The sequence below is a fragment of the Schistocerca gregaria genome, chromosome 6, assembly GCF_023897955.1.
Source record: "Schistocerca gregaria isolate iqSchGreg1 chromosome 6, iqSchGreg1.2, whole genome shotgun sequence".
Lineage (NCBI taxonomy): Eukaryota > Metazoa > Arthropoda > Insecta > Orthoptera > Acrididae > Schistocerca > Schistocerca gregaria.
In genome coordinates this window covers 417,397,287-417,413,810 of record NC_064925.1, presented here as the reverse complement: position 1 = coordinate 417,413,810, position 16,524 = coordinate 417,397,287, and the positions used below count along the sequence as shown (strand labels likewise).

The window sequence follows — 16,524 nt, the reverse complement described above, 5'->3', positions numbered from 1 at the left end:
TGCCTCCAGTAGTCGGTGCGTTGACGAGCTCTGAACAGAAACCAATGACCAGTTTTGTGAGTCTTACACGAACAATTGCGCCTGTATCGTTGACGGAAGGTGAAATCATTGGTGCCAGCAGACCTCCCATTTTGAGTGAGCTTTGTAAATTCGTTCTTACAGCAAAACAGGGTGTTAACGGTATAAGTTGCAAAAATTGTACAGGCGGTACATCGCGGTGTGCTTGACGAAAAAGTCTAAAGAAATATCGTTGTATCACGTTATTTATTTCTGTATTCCTAAAAGACAGATGTTTGTAGGTTTGATAGTAGACGCATTTCTGTTTACATTGTCAACTGACGGCACACGACCTCGCTTGTGCATTATCGACATCGACGCGGCGGTCAGAGAAAGGTAACGGCCGAACCGGAGCAATGTAAACGTTGAACGTGTACAACGGCGCGGCGTGGCGCGGCGCCTAGGTAGTGCCGAAACAAGCGATGTAAACAGTCACTGGGCTGTCAAACACGTGTAATTCGTTTTGCGTAAACAATCAATTAAGTTCAACCAACGTTTTCTCTTTTACAACATTACTATAACGAAGGTCGTGCTAATAAAAAAAAAAAGCCAATACCATATAAAATACGTCTCCCTTAGCACAAGCCGCGCGGAGTGGCCGCGCGGTTTGAGGTGCTATGCACGGATTGCGCGGCACCTCCCACCGGAGGTTCGAGTCCTCCCTCGGGCGTGGGTGTGTGTGTGTGTTCTTCTTACCATGAGTTAGTTTAAGTAGTGTGTAAGTCTAGAGACCGATGATCTCAGCAGTTTGGTCCCATAGGAATTCACACACATTTGAACATTTGAACCTTAGCACAAAATCAACAAATTACAATGTTATCCATTGTGCAGTTATTAGAATCAGCTGTTTCCTCTTTTAATAACAATACCACAACGAAAATTAAATTCAGATTATTTTCCTTTTCTACAGCGGTACCGTAACGAAAATGAAATCCACATTACTTCGTTTCCTGTTACACCAATACAGCAATAAGTGTTCAAAACGCCCACTATTCGATTCGACACATTCTTCATTACGGCGAACCCAGTTTCGTCGCACTCTTTCACACACACTCACATTTGTCATTATGGCGTTGACAGCATCGAAAATCCTCTACGTAAGTTCGTCTACATTATTTACTTGCTGAGCATAAATAAGTTCCTTCATATGGCTCCAAAAGAACAAATCCAGTGGATTTAAATCAGGACTCCGCGCTGGCCACTGAAGTGGAGCAAAACGTCCTAACCATCGTTCTGGAAATCATCTATTCAAAACCCTTCGTACTCTGTGACCATTGTGGGATGGAGCACAGTCTTGCAGTAACCACATGTTATGACGTACGGCTAACATAATATTTGATAATAAAGTTGGTAGGAATGTTTCCTCTAGAAAGGTTCATTAATAGTTATCAGTCAACCGTGTAGGTGAAACGTAAGGCTCAACAATGTAATCACAGATTATGCCCGCCAATACATTTACGGAAAAGGGCGCTGAAAATGTTTTGCTACTACTAGGCGCGGATTGTGTATACTCCACGTGTATATGTTACGGAAATTAGTTACTCCGTGTTGAATGAAACATGTTTCATCTATGGCGAGTATTTTGTTTACAAAATCATGTTGCGCACTTTGTAACAAAAACCGCTCTAAGATTCTCGTCGCGAAGGGAAGTCTTGCTCTTCCAACGCTTGCACGCATTGGATGTGGTAAGCGCGCAGATGCTCCTCTTTCAAAGTGCGGAGAAAGGCAGCGTGCGACACATCCCACTAGGCGGGCGACGCATGTAGTACTCTGACTAGGATCCAGAATTTATCCCTTAGCTTCCAATGTACGTTTTTCGCGTTGTGGGCCTCTGCCTTCTTCGTGGGCTAGTAAAGTGCCAGTATCTCTCAATATATGCAAAATAAATACATACTCGGAAGCTGTATTCTGTCATTATTTATTTCATAATAAAACTAAAATATATCGGAACAAACAACACATTTCGTATACTAAGTTCAAAAGGTAAAGATAACTACTGTACAGTGTTACGAATAAATTACAAAATAATCCTGTAAAAGTAGAGATATATGATGATACAAACTTTTGGTGAACAGCAGCAAATGTCGAGAGTGCAGAAGTCTTCGTTGTGGGAAATGTTCTCGATAAATTCGAACAGCTGCTCTCGCAACACTTTTGACTTGCCATAAATTAAATGAATGTCACATAACCTAGTCACAGTAAATCTTTCTTCCATTCTGACGTTTAATGTTTTGCAACAAGGTCTGCACAGGTAACTCGACGACTGCCTACGATCGGTGTGTTACAATGAGTCAACCATTTAGGTCATTGATGACAACGTGTTTGCGACTCACGCTCGCGATGTCAGTGCGTGCAGTCGTAAATATCTAGAACCGATTGCTTACTTAAGTGTATCTGCGTTGAGGGACGGGTGGAACAGGCACCCCCTAGTGTTTTGATCCTGTTTAATGAATTCTTCCAGTCTACTGTGCATAATGTTTCCACAAGTCACGTCTAATCCGTGTGCGTTTTGCAGAGTCTACTTTTCCAAAAACGTAGTTCCGAGATGATTTTTTTTAATTTCTGAGACAACCGTAAGAAAAAGACAAACATGTTACTAGATATTTTGATCCAATTACTTTTGTTCTACTAATAGGACTTTTTGGTATCTTATACCGTTTACACCCCATATAAAGGAAACCCCAATTTTCCTGCTTTGGTGTCGTTTACAGACGGGACATCGTTGAAAAGAAAGGGCACGTTTTACTGTAGGAAGAGACATGCATGGGATGACGAAAATCCAGACACACTGGTGTAGCGAGCTCATCAACAGACGTTTTCTGTGAATTTGTGAGCTGGTATTTTGTGACTGATCTTACCTACTGCCCGATACACCGAACGGAGAGTGCACAAGACATACGATTTAAGATGGTCCCCCGGACACTACAGAAATCGGGACATGGTTCTTAACACAGTTTGTGATCACTACAGACGACAGTGTATAGTCTGCAACGTGTTACCATGCTGACTGCAAGTTTGGTAAAGAGTTCTTCTGTTACGGTACTCCATTCCTTAACCAGCGTAGTTGATACAGAAGCGCCACAACTTTTTGTCATTTTATGAACTGCATTACCCTTCCAGAATGAGATTTTTACTCTCAAGCGGAGTGTCCGCTGATATGAAACTTACTGGCAGATTAAAACTGTGTGCCGGACTGAGACTCGAACTCAGGACTTTTGTCTTTCGCGGACAAGTGCTCTACCATCTGAACTACCCAAGCACGACTCACGACCCGTCCTCACGACTCGTCCTCACAGCTTCAATTCTACCAGTACCTCGTCTCGTACCTTCCAAACTTCACAGAAGTTCTTCTGCAAACCTTGCAGAACTAGCGCTACTGGAAAAAAGGATATTGCGGAGACACAGCTTTGTCACAGTCTGGGGGATGTTTCCAGAATGAGATTTTCACTCTGAAGCGCGGTGTGCGCTCATCAGTGGTAGAGTACGTGCCCGCGAAAAGCAAAGGTCCCGAGGTCGAGTCTCGGCCTGGCACACACATTTTTAATCTGCCAGGAAGTTCCATTACCCTTACCGCGAACTAGCCAGTAAATCCTTCTAGGAAAAAAAGGAGTTAAATTTCGAATGTACAAGCAAACCGAATGCAGTAAGATTATATCCGAATGTAAAGTCATTTGATACAGGTTTTTAGGAAAAACTGTTGTTAATTAATGCAGAATTGACAACCTAATTTTAATTGACAGTGTCGAGTAAATAATCGCCACCACTTGTGATTAATTTTTCCGGCGTCTCCTGTAAGGGAAAAACATTCGCAGTATGTCCTCTATAACTGAAATGAATAGACAAACATTTAAATCAAGTCAGCTTTTTACATAGACGGCACTTACCTAAACTGAAGGATCTTCGGGCTCCGTGTCTTCAGATTCACTGTTGCTTGTTTCAGCCAGGTGTATCATCACAGATTCCACTGTGGTGTCTCTTAAACCCTGGTTCAAGAAATCTGTTTCTTGCAATGCTTCAGCTTGTTTTACGCATCTCTTCCAGTCCTGTTGAGTAACCTTGTCCAGAGCTTCGTGTGTTAGCTTCTCGACATCAGCAAGTATGAAAGTAGTATTTCTTTTCGCTACTTCTCGCTTTACTTGGGCCCATATCAATTCAGTGGGGTTATACTGGCAGTGATATGGTGGTAGACGCACTACTTGGTGTCCCATTTCGTCTGCCAGTTGATCTAATTCGTAAGTCTTTTTGGCACCTACGATTTCTTCCTTAGACAGGAGATCAGCCTTCGTTCGACTCAAAATTAAACATTCTTTCTCTTTAACCACCCTATAATATCTGCCTTACGCCAACTTTAACGTGTCAGATTTTCTATCTGAATGGAATGGTAGCTGGCGTTATTCACCACGATAATTGACCTTTCTTCCCGCACAGACAACAGTCGAATAAACCATTTCTTAAAAACTTCTCCATTCATTTCTGAATGGTAATCGGATTGGCAAGAACTTTTCCCACAACGAAAAACAAGTTTGGCCTCTAGTATGAAGCATGTGGTTAAAGAACCAGCGTGGGCGATGATTCAAAATGGTTCAAATGGCTCTGAGCACTATGGGACTCAACTGCTGTGTTCATCAGTCCCCTAGAACTTAGAACTACTTAAACCTAACTAACCTAAGGACATCACACACATCCATGCCCGAGGCAGGATTCGAACCTGCGACCGTAGCAGTCGCACGGTTCCGGACTGCGCGCCTAGAACCGCGAGATCACCGCGGCCGGACTGGGCGATGATTAATCGGCCACCTCTACCAGTAGGCACTTGCAAACCGCCGTTTCCTTTGGAGTCGTGCCATATATACTTACTGGTGTGGTTCTGTGAAACCCAAGTTTCATCCAAGTACACTACAGGCCTGGTGTCTTCAGCATGCAAGAAGTCCATAGTACGCAAAAACTTCGCTCCTGCTGCTGCAATGTCTCTGAGTTTCATTAAGAATTTCCATCCGTCATTACACTTCTTGAACAGAAAACCAAGGGAGCGGAAAAGACGAATAATGAAGGTCTCTGAGCCTGAGTAATTAATTTTTTCACGGAGTTGAGCCCTGTATTATTATTATTATTATTATTTATTTTAGCCGTTGGATACACTCCTCTGTTGTAATATCCAAGTACAGGTCTATGCACGAGCTCTTTGCTAAAATCGTCAAAGTCGGTTGATTTCGACTCATGTTCGTATCCCTTTCTTGGAGAATCAAACACTCATTCATGTCTGGAGATTCTGCCAGTACACAGATTTACTAATACAGCCTACAGTTGATTTGAAGACACCACGCGCTTGAGCAGTAAGTTTATGAATTTGCGCAAAATTTAAGTTATTCCTTGTTTCTTCATTGTCTGCCAACGCAGTAAAAAACTTGAGTACATTCGATTTGATAATTTTAGATTGTTTACGAATGTCTTTCCGCTCTTTACGCACACCGACCGGTGGAGCACCACAAGTAGGTCGTTGCTCCTGATGCAAGATGGCATTCTGGTCAAAGGACAACCATGCCAACGATGACGTCATGGCTCCTATGAAACGAGGTAGCCCAACATTCACAAACGCTGTGTACACAGTCACAGACAGTGTAGTATGGCACAGAGAAGATGCCTACCAGACTCTCTTCAGTGGAAGGCCGTAGAAAGAAAGGAAACAGGACAGTCGCAAAGTGATTTGGCCCGATGAGTAAACGTAAATCGTTCTGTTGTTTCTCGGTTGTGGCGACAGCGACAGTTTATAGAGATCGAAACTGTATCCCAAAAACCAGGGCAGGGCCGACCACGTGTGACTTCAGGACCGTTATTTGGCTGTGAGGGTACGACATTACCTCATTAGTACAGAACGACAACCACCGACATGTCAGCTCGCAACACCCATTGGACGTGTTGTATCGAGGCAAACGTCTGGAATGCATTAGGGAGACGGTTTGCATCACGTTAACATCCACCAATAACTCTCCAAGACTGCAGGAATAATGGGCGTTACTGCCTCAACATGAGACTGATGACATCATTCACGGCATGTCCCGTCGTTGCCAGGGCTGTATTGCTCAAAGAGGCGATCACACCCCAGACTGAGTTCATTAATCAGCTGTCGGAATGTGTGTGCAAATCCGTTAAGTTGGAAAAAATGAAGAACATTTTTGTCTACCGTTATACATGTTGCAGTTGTCTGCGCTCTGTATTCTTTCCACTGTTTCTACATTACTATCCACTGTTTATACTGTTTTATAGCATAATAAAGGCAGCCTTGCAAAATTTCCTTTTGTTCTTTTACTACACTTTGATCCCTTTAATCCTGGGTACCAGTGTACTTGAGAAGCACGTCGCGCGGAATTGGTGGGACTTTATCTGCTCTTTGTGTATACTGAATTCATGGACATATCGGGATTAGTGACTCGTAGTCATCGATGCTTGAGGACTTATTGGGTGAGCATCTTAGTGTGTAGACTATCAGAACAGTTGTTCGTCCGCTGCGCCACACAGAAGGAAGGAAGACTGGGTTTAACGTCCCGTCGGCATCGGTGTCATTAGAGACGGAGCACAAGCTCCGATTGTGTCAAAGATAGGGAAGGAAATCGGCCGTGCCCTTTCACAGGAACCATTCCGGTATTTGTCTGGAGCGATTTGGGTAAATCACGGAACATCTAAATCTGGATGGCTGGACGAGGATTCGAACCATCTTCCTTCTCAATAAGGTTCTCTAACCTATGTGTGTAATATTGTTTTAGGTCTGGATTAACCCTGATTTTATATAAAGAGTTTACTGGTTCCAACCTGGCTAGCTTTCATTGCTAAAATTGTTCATGTCGCAGTTATTCAGGGTAGGTTGTCTTGTTGCTGTCTATCAGATTTGAGCCTGGTGGTAATTTAAAAATATTATTTGTGCTGGTTGTGTCTAATTTGATACTCAGCATTAACGTCTAAGTTCAACTTTACGACCTGCTTTTTTAGTTTTAGAAATGTGGGCGTTTTTTATATTTTTTTCATACATTTTTTTAAACAGAAGTAGCCTGGGGGGTCTCAAATTAAAGCTAAGCTACGTACACTGGTACGTTCTCTCTTAGCTTAAATTTGCGTTCTACATAATTCCATCTTTGGTTATTTGTTGCTAACCTCGGCCTCTTGAACGAAACAACCGTTACTTATTTATGAGAGTTCAAGTAGTCTTTCTGTGAATTTCGAAATTGCTATACGAGGGGTGATCAGAAACTAAAGTTACAAAGTTTGCAGTGAAACGTTTATGGTTCGAATGGCTCTAAGCATTATGGGACTTAACTTCTGACGTCATCAGTCCCCTAGAACTTAGAAGTACTTAAACCTAACTAACCTAAGGACATCACACACATCCATGCCCGAGACAGGATTCGAAACTGCGACCGTAGCGGTCGCGCGGTTCCAGACTGTAGCGCCTAGAACCGCTCGGCCATGGCGGCCGGCGAAACGTTTATAATTTATTTCGTATAATCAATACAGTCAACTGATAGGTTGTTTTTCGACATAGTCTCCACATTCTCCACATCGGTTTAGGTACTTGTCTCTTAGTGGGATGAATTTGAATACAGCCTCCTGGTAAAAGTCCTGTCCTTGGACGATAAGCCACGTTGTCGCGAAGTGTTTCAGCTTCTCGTCTGGAGCGAATCGTCAGCGTCCTAGATGCTTCTTCAAGTTGCCCTGTTTTTCCGAATCAGCTTCTACATGCCGTTTTCAGATCTGTTGGTGCGACGCTGGGTCGGCCACTGCGATGCTCACCGCCGAGTTTTCCTCTAGCGGCTGACAACTTTTGACATTGTTCAGCGACATGCCGACAACAAATTACAGTCCCTTCGTAAACCTCTACCAGCTGCCGATGAATTTCAGCCACGGTTACATGTTTCGCCAAAAGCAAATGAATAACGGGTGGATTTTTTGGCGAGGCCAATTGTCAAAACGGATCGCCATTTGTTTTTACCTACAACTAGCGCTGCAGATGGCGGCTGGCTGAAACTCTGCACAGCGCCAAAAGTAGGTATCAAAATTACTGCACACTATAAATTTGTCTCTAACAGAGGAAATTCTTTAAATATGGGCCTTATAACTTTAATTTCTGATCACCCCTCGTTTTTCACTGTAGTTGTTCATTGGCTGTTGTAATCTGTTGTGTTAACAGGTTGTTAAGAGATGTGTTAACCAAATGTTTATTCATGATTAATATATTATTTTGGAACATTCGTAAATTGAAATGTTTTTATATCTTTCCCAGGGGTACATGAAATCATACTATGCTTTACTGAGTTTATTATGAGACAGAATTATCTGAGTAAGGTGGAAATTCACCAAAAGTCACTATTTCAAATCTGAAATTTTCATGAAATTTGAAATACTAAAAGTTTATAGCTGAATTGTTATTACACTGAAGTAACTGGTACAGGCATGCACGTTCAAATACAGATATATGCAAACAGGCAGAATACAGCACTGCGATTGGTACAAGTGTATGACGCAGTTGTTAGATCGGTTACTGCTGCTACAATGGCAGGTTATCAAGATTTAAGTGAGTTTGAATGTGGAGCTATAGTCGGCGCACGAGTGATGGGACACAGCATCTCCGAGGTAGCGATGAGGGGGGACTTCTCCGTACGATCATTTCACAGATTTACCGCGAATATCAGGAGTTCGGTTCAACATCATCCAATCTCAGACATCGCTGCGACCGGAAAAAGATCCTGCAAGAACGAGACCAACAACGACTGCAAAGAATCGTTCAACGTAACATAAGTGCAACCATTTCGCAAATTGCTGCAGATTTCAATGCTGGGCCATCAACAAGTATCAGCGTGCGAACAATTCAACGAAACATCATAGATATGGGCTTTCGGAGCCGAAGTCTTACTCGTGTACCCTTGACGACTGCACGACACAAAGCTTTACGTCTCGCCTGGGCCCGCCAACACCGACATTGGACTGTTGATGACGGGAAACATGTTGCCTGGTCGGACGAGTCTAGTTTCAAATTGTAACCAGCGGATGGACGTGTACGGGTATGGAGACTGCCTCATGAATCCATGGACCTTGCATGTCAGCAGGGGACTGTTCAAGGTGGTGGAGGCTATCTAATGGTGTGGGGTGTGTGCAAAGTATGGTTCAAATGCCTCTGAGCGCTGTATGACTTAACTTCTGAGGGCATCAGTCGGCTAAAACTTAGAACTAATTAAACGTAACTAACCTAAGGACATCACACACATCCATGCCCGAGGCAAGATTCGAACCTGCGATCGCAGCGGTTGCTCGGTTCCAGACCGTAGCGCCACTCCGGCCGGCGGGGGGGGGGGGGGGGGGGGGGAGGGGGGGGGAAGGGGGGTGCAGTTGGAATGATATCGGATCGGATACCTGATATGTCTAGATACGACTCTGATCCTGTTTGATCACCTGCATCCATTCGTGTTCATTGTGCATTCCGACAGACTTGGGCAATTCCAGCAGGACAATTGCGACACACCTCACGTCCAGAATTGCTACAGAGTGTCTCCAGGAACACTCTTCTGAGTTTAAACACTTCCGCTGGGCACCAATCTACCCAGACATCAATATTATTGATCATATCTAGGATCCTTGCAACTTTCCGTTCAGAAGAGATCTCCACTCCCTCGCACCCTTACAGATTTATGGACAGCCCTGCAGGATTTATGGTGTCAGTTCCCTCCAGCACTACTTCAGATATTAGTCGAGTCCATGCCGTGTCGTGTTGCGGCAATTTTACGAGCTCGAGGGGGCCCTACACGACATTAGGCCGGTGTAGCACTTTCTTCGGCTCTTCAGTGTAAATGACTGCGTTCATTTGAGCTTGTAAAATTTGTCGTGTTAAAAAAAAATCATTGTGACAGTTTGCACAAGTTGATAAATTAAATTTATTTTTAGGGAGGGACGTATTATGGTTTTTGGCGCTTGGTACCTTACCATTCTCATTATCTCGCTTGCTAATATCGCCACGAACGTTCAGCAAAAATTTTACCAACTTGCTAATGCCTAGAGACGGTCCTGGAATCTCTATTTAACAGGTGTGCACGCTGGCCGGACTGCACTGCCTGTTGTCTAGCCCAGAGAGCCCGGCACGCGGCTTACGAAACACGTGTCGCCCTCTGGCTGAACTGGCGGCCGAGGGGCTATCTGTCGGCTCGGCGAGGCGCCTCGATAAGAAGCGACGAGCGGTCCGCGACCAAGGCCGGGCGCTGGGTAGCGGCAGCGCGCGAGTCAGTCCGGGGGTGGACCGCCGGCGCAGCAACCCGACACCGAGACATGACGTGAGTACTGACCAGCCAGCGCCCACTCTAACCACAGCCACGCAGCGCCCTCATTCCGAGTCGGTTATTTCCCTAAGCTGACACGGCGTCCGCGACGCTCCCATTTTCAGTGGCCACGTTTTCTAATAGCATTTTAAATAGGCTGGGAGACACCGACAGTGACGCTTTTTTCCGGATACCAGCTCAGTATCTCAAAGATTTGGAAACCCTTTGAGATGGTGCCACTTTTCACCAGTGCAACACAAACAGAAATGTACAATTGCGTTCGAATTCAGACATCAAAATTCGTATTTCTCTTTCTTGTCCCCACAGAATGATGGTGTATGGGCACAACAGTTTTCTTCTAACGACTAACCTGCATAAGGTGTTCCATGAAACGCCTTGTATTTCACACGTTTCTGTAGAATTAGTGTCTCACTACAACGGTTGGTTTGGAAGCATGTAACAACGTACAAAGTACTGACAGGAGACGCAAAACCTGCAGCAAAACACAAACTAGTTCAAACTTTTTTTTTTACATTTCTTTCACGCGACATCCGTCATATATTTGGGGAAATGCATGACACAAAGCTTTATTACGACAACCGGTTTCGGTAAAATACCATCATCACGGTATCTGTGTCAACGAAAAGAAAAAGTCAACCCCAGGCACAATACATGCACAAATTCATCATAAAGTTAATGGGCAACCCAGAGTAATACTCACGAAAGAAGACTAATACTAATTACTTAAATATCATTAGACATGTTAACATGGAAATTCATGTGAACTATACGTTCATCATCATGGTGCATCTTTAGCGTAACAGTAGATGTTATAACACAGAATAAGCAGTAACCCATTAAACAGCAATTGAAAACTGATGGTGATGTAGCGAGCGTATACTCAAAAACAGATACCAAAGATGCTTACTCACTGAAGCCAACCGTACAGAGATGTAACATACAGTACTGTACTTAGTCAATCTGCACATATTCTTTAAGAGTACAAATGTAAGATGACTACTTAATATATAAAAATTAAAATTGTCTAATAGGTACTTACAGTGTAACAGTTATACGATAAATTGCAATATATAAGTCTTGAAATCGTTTAATAATGGTATGCCGTGCAACTATTACTTATTAAGTTGTTATCTTGTATTGTCAGAGAATGTATTCAGATCGACCGTGTCGAGTGCTATCATCTCTGTACGTCTGACTTCTAAAACAAGTCATCTTTGGTACCTGTTTTGGGTACACGCTGGCTGCATCACGATCAGTCTTCAATAGCTATTTAATGGGATAGTGCTTATTCTGTGTTAGTACATCTACTGATAAAGATGCTTATTTAAAAATTCTTTACTGAACAGAAGTAAATATTCCCCCATATTAGGTTAGCCATCTCTTTCTCAACATGACCACAGCACATGCAAAACTGTACAGAACAACTCTAATATCGATGTGTACGTTTGTTAAACTTTTTTAATTGCCATTCTAGCCTGAGAATGTTGATTCATTAAATAATTTTAGTAGTCACCCCCTTTGTGACTGGCACCTGTCTCTGAAAAATCTTTTCATATTTCATAAACAGTCACGGTCGATTAAAACTCAATATGCCTTTCAAAAAATACTGATGATTAGTCCCCAGTGCAAACCGATAGTGACCATGGGAATGGAAGTGCTATGTAGCTATTATGAGCATCTACAGTTGTGGAACCTCCTCAAGCCTCATGGAAGTAAATGACAAAACAACTCATTCGCAAAATTTTCATCATTTGGCAGAAAATTCGTTTACAATTTTTAATGAAACATAACGAAATTGTTGTGTTCCTTAATAAATCATACTGACAAAAAAGTTTGACAGAAAAATGGTACACATAGCTAGATTTCAAACATAATATCTTGAACTGTAATCCTAATTTTATTATTACGTTAATGACACGTGAAAATTAGCACACTGCCACAAGGGCATTAAGTAGAGAATCTCTGGTCTCCCAGAAGTATTATCAAGAGATATGAGAAATACATGGGAAGGACCAGTCACTGTTGGCAAAAACACGTTTGAAAACATTATTAAAATGCCCGTTTATTGTTTTTTTTATTTACGCATGCAATACTTCGCATTCGCAACACAACTGCGCGTTAACATTTTAAAATAATATAATAGTAACTTCGACTTGCTGTAAAATTATGTACATTTAATCTACTGTTTCAATACTATGGGTTTTCTTCTGCAGTTAAGCAATCTGTTTTTGAATGGAAACGTATACAACAACATACTCAATGGATTTGGATGCATTATTATTTTCAATGTTTTGAATAAATCACATATCTTTGAAAATTTTCTGGGTACATTATTGACTGGAGATCATCAAAGGGCGTTGTCTAAATCCTAGTTTTTATTCGTCAGGCACATGTGCTAAGTTCCTAGAAAGGCAACCTGCACAAACGACGGTTAGTGGTCGAATACATATAAAGAAAATAAAATAGTGCTCTGAAGGCCTATGTATAAAACAAAGAATACTGAAACTGCTATATGCTCACTAAAATTTTTTTCAAAGTAGGTGGGTGTAACAGGTCACTCGCGGGAAATATGAAATAAACTATTACAGGTTGTAAAAAATATTCATAGGGGAAATCATATACATATAAATATAGATCAAAGATAGAAAACAATTTCGGGTAGTAATAAGAGTAATCTCAATTTTCTGTATGAAAAACTTCGTTACCAAAATGTCACATTAGAATTTAAAAAGATGGTTCTGAAATAAACGAAATGTGGTATAATTAGACACAAAAGCGGTACAGAGAGCAAAATGCGCGAATACACAAATACAAACAAACCCCCCCCCCCCTACACACACACACAGACAAAACAACATCTTCCTCCGATACAAGAGACACACACACACACACACACACACACACACACACACACACACACACGCACACGCACAAACACACACACAACTACGTCTTTCTCCGATCCAGGCCACAAAAATAGTACTGCTGTCACAACCGGAATTAGAATAGCTCTTAGATGAGTTAGATAGGAAATTTTGTCAAATATTGACATTGTGAATGATGCACGCTATCTGGAGGAGGCGGAGGGATGAATTTGTGAAACGAGCGGGCCTCCATTTCTGAACTGGTTTCCATGCAGTTTCACAACACCGCTTCGTAACAGTGTGCAGGAAAAAAATATGCAGAATTCCAAGAAATGACTGGCAATTCTTCCTTCTTGCATATCTTAAATCGGAAGCGAATTCGGCTTTAAGGATGATAGAACTGTGCAAAAAATTGTTCTGTGGCTTTTTTGCAAAATTTTGAAACCGGCAGCGGATAAATATCATTGGATCTTATCGCCTACATTTGCTTGATTTTCATTTCAATTACAGTTTACAGTTCCGCTAGCACAGACGACTACATCATAAAGTTACCTATAAACGTCACACTTTTCTGCTTCAGTCACATTTTAATATCTAAATTTAGTTTAGCACGATTCATTTTCGCTGCGTGCTGCCATCTTTAAATGCCAGTCTAATAATGATACATTTTTCCAAACATATGCCACAAGCGTGATTCTTCTTGTTGGGTGCACCTGCGAGGCTTGGTAGCCAAGTTTCGTTGGTGGAAATACACGTTCCAGGTACTGGCATATAGTGTGCTGAAAAAAAAGCATTAAACCATGTCCCAAGAACACTCTTACCAGAAACTCAATTCAATAAAACAATGGCCATAAATAATTACTTCGTAATCAACATTAATGACAAAATTCTCATTAAAAAACTGAAGAAGCAAGCTAGATCCCTATTGCACCCAGAGAACAACGTAGGTAGACTGAAAAGGTAGTGGTGTAGTTTACTTTTCATAGGTAACATTTCAAATAGAATAAGATATATTTTAAAGGATGTCTCTGTATTTTTCTACGTCTCACAGACATTAGGTAGATTTATTTTCGGTTCAACAGGTAAAACCATCATGAAAAGCGAGATTTATGAGATAATCTTCCAAGAATGTCCGCCCTGCTGTGTTGGAGAGACTAGGAGGTCAATCTCTATTAGGGTCAGAGAACACCATAAACGACGGAGATTTAAGAAGTCAGATTCATCCTTTGCTGAACATTGTGTAAACAAAAACCAGAAATACGTAATAGGCAGAAAGGGTGAAAAGCTCCCAAGTTAGAAATTTTAGAAATTAAGAAAAAGGTCTGTGCACCCCTGCATTTATAAATAGACGAAACTTGGTGCCTTCATTGATGAATAGATAATGACAAAAATTCCCATTCTTGTGCATACAGCTCTATTTCAATGTATGCTTATCCATACGTATTGTAAATGCTGTCATAACGAATTTTGTAAAATACGTATGTTTTGCCAAGAGCAGTAATTTTTATAGCTTAAGTAAAGAACGGTACTTAGAGAGGTTCGCGTGTTTATCTTTGCTTGGTTGATATTTTCGCGATTAGGTGTGAACTAGAAAATGGGCTTCGAACCCGAAACCTAGCCCGTAGTCTAATAATTAAGTTTGTGAAACAATGCTAAATCTGTTTCGTTTAGTTAATGCAAAATAAAAAACATCGCTTACACTAACATACTTACCTGGTTAAACGTATGCAGTGTTAAATAATTTCAATTCCAAAGAAAGCAGATGCTGAGAAGTATGAATAGTACCGAATAATCAGTTCAACAAGTAACATTGACAAAAAAAACTAACACGAGTTCTTTCATAAGACTGAAAAACTCGTAGAAGCCTACTTCGGGAAACATCAGTTTGGGTTCTGGCGAAATATAGGAACACGCGAGGCAGGCAATACTGTCCTACGACTTATCTTACAAGATAGGTTAACGAAAGGCAGATCAACGTTTATACCATTTGTGACTTAGTGAAAGCTTTTGACAAAGTTGAATGGAATACTCTCTTTGAGATTCTGTAGGTAGCAGTGGTAAAAAACAGCGAACGAAAGGCCATTTACAACTTGTACAGAAAGCAGACTGCACTTGTGAAAAATCGAAGGGCATGAAAGGGAAGAAGTGGTTGAGGAGGGAATGTGACAGGACTGTGGACTATCACCGATATTATTCAATAGTTACAATGAGCAAGCACTAAAGCAAACCAAAAAAAATTAGTAGGACTTAAAGTTCAGGGAAAAGAAACAAAAACTTTGAGTTTTCTGATGACACAGTAATTCTGTCAGAAACAGAAAAGGACTTGGAAGGGCTGGACTGGACAGAATCTTGAAAGGAGGGTATAAGATGAACATCAACAAAAGCAAAACAAGGGTAACGGAACTTAGTCAAATTAAATCAGGTGATGCTGATGGAATTAGATTACGAAACGAGACACTTAAAGTAGTAGATGAGTTTTGTTATGTGCAAAGAAAAATAACAGATGATGGCAGAAGCAGAAAGGGTATAAAATGTAGACCTGCAATGGCAAAAAAAAAAAAGATTTTGAAGAAGAGAAATTTGCTAACATTGAATAGAGATTTAAGTGTTAGAAAGTCTTTTCTGGAAGTATTTTGTGAAGTGTGGTTACGTATGAAAGTGAAACATGGTTGATAAACAGTTTAAACTAGAAGAGAATAGAAGCTTTCGAAATGTGCTGGTACAGAAGAATGCTGGGGATTAGTTGGGGTGATCACGTAACTAATGAGGAGGTACTGAACAGAACTGGAGAGAAAAGAAATTTGTGACACAAACAGACTAGAAGAAGGGATCGGTTGGTAGCACATTATGAAACAGCAAGGGATCTGCAGTTTAGTGTTGGAGGGATGTTCGAGGTTAAAAATTGTATAGATGAATACAGTAAGCAAGTTCAGAAGGATGTAAGTTGCAGTAATTATTAAGACCACGACAACCACAACAAGAGTAGCAGCAGCAACATCAACAGCTGCAACATGTGACAACTCTTCAGCGCGTCATTTTCAGGCTGTTTTTGATGCGATACAGGTTGCGTGCATACCACGGGGATCATATCAATCTGTGTCGCATCAAAAACAGCCTGAAGATGACGCACTGAAGCCTTGGAACTGGTAGCGACAAAATATAATAAAATCGTAAGGACGGCTGTAGGTGTTTTTATTTACTTGTCACGATAGTAAACGGCTGTCGTCCCAGATACCTCCTGCTAAAAGGATTGACATACAAAAGACTAACATGTGGCGTATGGAAAG

At 41.5% G+C, this 16,524-nt stretch overlaps 2 protein-coding genes across 2 annotated transcripts in view; one reads left to right on the top strand and one right to left on the bottom strand.

Moving 5' to 3' along the window:
• LOC126277968 (uncharacterized) overlaps positions 1 to 16,524 on the bottom strand; it is a 199,771-nt gene that overhangs the window by 178,236 nt on the left and 5,011 nt on the right. The window lies entirely within an intron of this gene.
• The window catches only part of LOC126277969 (mitochondrial basic amino acids transporter-like), a 241,652-nt gene continuing 235,271 nt past the window's right edge, over positions 10,144 to 16,524 (top strand). Inside the window, exon 1 of the mRNA XM_049977622.1 lies at positions 10,144 to 10,367. The gene's annotated coding sequence lies outside the window, so the exon portion shown is untranslated. The remainder of the gene's footprint in view (positions 10,368 to 16,524) is intronic.